Genomic DNA, 5,888 nt, shown 5'->3' on the forward strand with positions numbered 1-5,888 from the left:
AGAATTTACCTTGGGCTAACAGCGTAAACCCCAAGTTTCCCTCAAAACAGTAAAGCTGTGAGGACTAGTACCCTCATCAAGGCTGTTCACAATGGTGCTTCAGGGAGGGAAGTACTTAGAAAGGGAGAATGAGAAAGCAGCTTCTCCTTTTAATGGAAGACATGGAATCAAGAGTTGCTGCAACCATGGCTGAGGAAAAAATAATGGAGGAGGGAGTGGTTCTACCTCCCAGCCAAGAACCTTATTGCAATGCTAGTACGGTGGGCCAGAGATCCAGCACCTGTGCTCTTCTCAGCTCTTTTAGTCTTACTGCCTAGGGACAGAAAAGCCTCTTCTCCTCCTTGGAACAGAGCCTAAAATCCTCTATGTATAACTGGGACAAGGGGGAGCTCACTTGTTTACTGCAGGCAAAGAGGAGAACCATGCTGGTGCTGGCCCTACTCTCACCAGCTACCTTACATGCCCATAATTGCTGAGTCTGGAAAGCAGCTGATTTTAGTCCATAGCAGAGCTTTTAAAACAGGAATTCTTCATCAGCACAGCCCTTCCTCGCTGGAAGTTAACATCTCTTTCACCTGAAACACACACTTACATAATTCTGTCTCTCTGGTGACACTAATGAGTAGCTGCTCTGGGGAAAGCTCATTCAGATCCCTCAAAGTGATTTCCTTTAAGCTGCCATAGCTGCTGGCTGCACCACAGCTCTGTACTACTGAATTAAAACTTCCAGGGTAGCACATCCTCTGTGTGCTTTGTTTCTTTTATGTTTCCCCTCTCCTAAGATCTTACCTTTATTCTCTAAACTTAGACCCACCCCAGGTCAGGGTATGAAGCATCAGAGTGAGCCTGAAATGTGAATTCATTCTCTTCCTCCCACATAACCCTCACCTGCCATCACCTCCCCCAGTATAGTTACCTTTCACTCTGCCTTCTCAATCCTTTACTCACACTTTGGTCTCTGACAGGCTCAGGGTTCTACTTTGAAATATGACATGAAATCTTTCATAGATTTCTATGCTCATTGTCTTTGAGAGGCTCCAGATCGGACACGTTCCGTTCAAAAGAGGAGTGGGGGGAAGAGAACCAAATGCAGCAAAGTTTCTGACAGCTCAGGAGTTTGGCTGCCATTCTCCCTTCCTCAAAATGTTCTGCAGGATGAAGTGAGCATTTTGAACAGAAAAGGTACTACTGTTGTCTAACCTTGTTCACAGGAATAGCAAGGCCAAAATCCAATCCAAACTGAGGGCATCACAAGAGCTGTCAAATCTGATTCCACAGGCACAGGGTACAGATGCATTGCAAATAGCAGTAACACATTAACCAAAGTCATGGTGCTGTAAATTCACTGAACCTAAACCTGCTGTTTCACCTGGTGATTCTCTAGTCCTAAAACTCCTCCTAACCACATCCATCTTCCCCCCTCCCAGTGATGTTACCAAACCCAGTGGTGCTGTTAGAAGCTGTCTGTAGACAAACTGCTCTTGGAATTCCATATCTGTACCTACCTGTACCTCAGACTTCTTTCTCTCCTCTTCCTTACCTCTTGAATGTCATCTTCCATCAGTGGGGGCTACTGCTTTCATGGTATTGCCTGCTCCGCTGTCTTCCAAGCCATTAAACAAAGCTGTGGGGAAGCATCAAATGTACAAAGTTTTCATGGCTCTTCATGGGAAAATTTTGCTCTTTTTCCTTTTGAGGAATGTCAAAACTTGGACCAAGCATTTTTGCAATGCTAAGGGGTTGGTGGGATATTCTGAACATGAGATCGTGTTTTCATAAGACCCAAGATCTTCATATTGCTAAGATGAGAAGACTTCCAAGCCACAGAGAACTGAACAAATTGCATGGAAATAAGACTGTCAGGGCAGACAGAGAAAAGTGGCTTGCAGGTTCTGTGGTGTGAAAGGACTATTTTGGTCTCAGGATTCAATCCTGTCCTGTTAGGGACAGAATTTACTGTGAGTTTTCCTTGGGCATATTGGGAAGGGCAACATAGACTGATACAAAGCTGTATAAAGTTCTAGGGGCATATGGACACTAAAGCATCAGATGCTGATGACTGGCGGGTTTAAAGCCTATCAGCTGTGAACAAATGAGAAGAAAAGCAAAGGGGTAAAATAAATAGAAGATAATGTAAGATAGTCAAACAAACACAGAAAGAAATTCAAGTCCAGAAGGCACATGGGGTGCTAGTAGTGAAGCAGCCTGAATGGCTCAGAGGGACACAGCAGCCAGGGAAATTTACTGAGATGGCAAAATGACGTTCTCTAAAACAAGATAAATTAATTATTTGCCTCAGCGCCCCAGAAGGAGAAAAGAAGCTGACAGAAAATGACATGTCATATAATTCTCAGGATGACAAGGAGGGGAACTTACAGAGATGCAAGTGTTGAGGCACATATATCCCTGTGGTGCTTCTTGGCTGCCCAGGGCAAAGCCTTCAGTGGATGACTACAGAGAGAGTCCCAATGGCAGGCCAGCTGTGCTCAGCGAAGGGCTCTGTCTCATCATTTTCATGAAGCTGAGGAAGATTTCTAGGTCTGACTCTCTTTTACCATAGCCCTTATATCTTCATTTCTGCCTGCACAAAGTGACTGTGAAATTCTTCCAAAGAAGAATTCTCCTTTTTCCTTGGTGGTAGTTCAACACTCCCAGTTCACAGGTATAAATGTCTAGATAAGGTGCTAAGGAAAATATCATGTATTAACATATAATACATTCACAAGAAAAATAGGTCAGAAACCTTTTCCAAAGTCATGTGAAATTAACAGTGGAGAGTTCTGACTTTTCACAAGTGAGGTGCAGCCCCATGTGGTCTTGTTTTTCTGCACAGTGAAGGCATTGCTGACTTCCTGACCCTGAATGGACCTCAGTGTAGGATAGAGGACTTACATGTAATAGATATGTAATATATGTAAGATAGAGGACTTAAGTATAATCAACTTCCTAGAGCTAAAATTGGAGTCAAAAGTCATTTTGATTAATAGAGAGGGACATGTTAACCCATGAAAAATCAGAATGCAAAATTCTTTGTCGCACTTTTTCCAGATTTTAAGAACTACAATAATGATCAAAACTTGAGATAAAGACCATTAAAACAAGACCTGGTATACATTTGGCATTACTGTTGGTTAACTTCCATTAAGCATAGAAAGTCTTTTGGATACTATGACACGCATATAAAAGGATTGCATGGTGTAATATTATTTTGGATCATTAAAAGGGGCCTTACAGGCAGGCCTTATCAACAGCTGTTTAACCACACAGTGAGATGAATTTTGAAGAAGAGATAACATACTTTCACTAAACTAGGAAAACTGCAGTAAGCTTGGAAACTAATCCTGAAATTGTCTGTTCCTCTGCACAAGCCTGACCAATTCATTTGTCAGCTGTACATTCTCTGCCTCCAGTGTTCAAAATAACAATTCACAATATTGTCATCACACACAATGTAGGCAGGCAGTTACATGGAGACAAATGAACGTAAGGTCAGGAAAAACAGATAAGGTGGGAAATACCATTAATATATTTAAGCAAAAGAGCCTTAAATGAGGCTGCTTGAATTGCCTCTTTTCAGGTGTCAATGAGCTGGATGATCATGTCAATTGTTTACTCTAGATGCTGTAAAAAAGGTAATCAAAAAAGAAGAAAGAGATAATTCAATTTAATTGAATATAAATAAACTAGGTTAAATCTCTTTCTGAGATGTAAATCCTTTCCTGTTATGCTTCATTCTATGCCTCTAAAACAGCATGTGTGTGAGTCTGATGAAGTACAGGAACCACAAAACCAAGATACAGAGGCATGCATGGAATCACATGTGAAATGCTGTAACTAAGCAAGAGGTTATACAAGACAAGGATAATCTTCTCCTCTTGACATTTTATAGATGTTCTTTTAGCTTTGCAGAAACTGAACTTCTTATAAGCTTCACAAAGGAACTGACATACTTCAACCTCTGATACTAGAATTTCTTTCAGAACTGCAACAGTCTATAAAAAAGGGGGAGATTGAATTTTAACACTGGTAAATAATGATTAGACAAGATGGAATAGTTTTAAATTTAAAGAGAACAGACTTACATTACACCTTAGTTAGGAAGAAATTCTTTACTTAGAAAGGAGAAAGGCACTTGCAAAGCTTTCCCAGAGAGGTTGTGGATGCCCTATCCCTGAAAGTGTGGAAGGCCAGGCTGGAGGGGGCCCTGAGTTATCCAGTCTAATCCCTGACCATCACAGGAGGTTGATACTAGATGATCTTCAAGGTCCTTTCCAACCCAAACCATTCTGTGGTACTATGACTTCTTCCACTGCCTCAGCCACAAGGCAGAGCTGGAGGAGCATACTGTGACTAGGATTTGTCAGTGTTTTTAGAGAGTAATTTCACCACAAAGCAACTGTTAGCACAGCTAGAACACCAACAGGAGCGGATTCCAGAGACAAGAATCATTGACAGAACAACAGGTTAAACATGGATCCTGTTTCTTTTTGGCTTTTTACTGAGAAGTTGTGACAAAAAGCACCTCACTTAATGCATGTATTTAGGAGCATCCTGCAGCATTCAACATCAAGTGCCAAAGAATAAACAAGCATTGATTGACTCTTCTCTCCAGCACAACCTATCCTTTACATACTGCCATTCTAAAATTATTGATTGGCCCAGGCTGTGACTGAATTTCTATTCTTTGTCCAAAATTCAGTCTTCTTACTCTTTGAAACAAGAGACACCTCACTCCCCTTGGTGCCATCTGCAGTAGTCAGGAGCATGCAAAGCTTTGTTGATCTCATAGGATGTTCTGGACCCCAGGGTGGCTAACATCTCTTTGCAGTAGAATTTTAATTTCTTATTTCCCAACATCTCATAAAACAACAATAACTTTGATGTTCTGGAATTATGCCCCAGCTCTTTCTTGTCTCTTTCTTCATCCCTGAATGATCCTTTTGTATTAGAATGATTTACAATATCCATTTTGCAGTTTAAGTGTGGTTTATTTTTTTCCTTACCTTACCATAGAGTAATCTCTTTTTAGACATTTCTATACCTTCCTCTACCTGCTAACTTCTGATAGACACTGGAGTCAGTACATTTGCCTCTAGTGTAAGTGCAGACCTGAAATGTGAATGATCCAGATAAGCACTTTCTGTTACCTCTAAGTGTGAGATTTTGGAGACTGTGGCTACACTTTGTGGGGTTTTTCGTACCCACCAAGCCATAGGGACCAATTTTTCTTCATTGTACTAAAATTATTCTCCCTTTGTTTATTCCTGACCAGAACTGTTCAAAACTTAAACTGTTCTTATCCCAATTCATGTTTTACCTTTTCCCACTTCTCCTCCCCATCCCAGCTGTGTGTTAGTTAGTGGCTGGGGTTAAACCACAACAACCTTTATAAGAGCTATCTATAACCTGATAAGTTTTATGTAAGATTCACCTCTAGATTCTACTAAACCCTTTATTTTTGCCTTTTTCTTCCTTGGACTTTCTGTACAAACTAAGCACAGCATAATTTTCGTGAAGACTGAACAACAAGAAGTTTAGATAAGGGAGGGCACAGCAGCTCCCTTCGTGCCCTGTGTCCATTTGATTTTAGTTTTTTTCTTAGTTATTACACTATTAGATGGCCAAAACAAGAAAATTTCTGCTGCTTTCCCGGAACGCTGCCGCAAAGCTTTCAGACACGATTAAAGCTCCTGCGATCGCAACAAGCAGGCGGGCAGCAGCAGCGACGGCATTTTTAAAGCTGCCAAAATGTAAACCCACAGGAGGAGCGGCTGGGGAGCCCAGGGTGCTCGATGGGAGCCGGGGCTGGCGGCAGCGGCCCCGCGGCTCCGGCGCTCGCAGCGGCCTCCGGCGACACCGCGCGGTGCGGAGCGCAGCTGGCAGGGACA

The sequence above is a fragment of the Parus major genome, chromosome 4A (genome assembly GCF_001522545.3).
Source record: "Parus major isolate Abel chromosome 4A, Parus_major1.1, whole genome shotgun sequence".
Lineage (NCBI taxonomy): Eukaryota > Metazoa > Chordata > Aves > Passeriformes > Paridae > Parus > Parus major.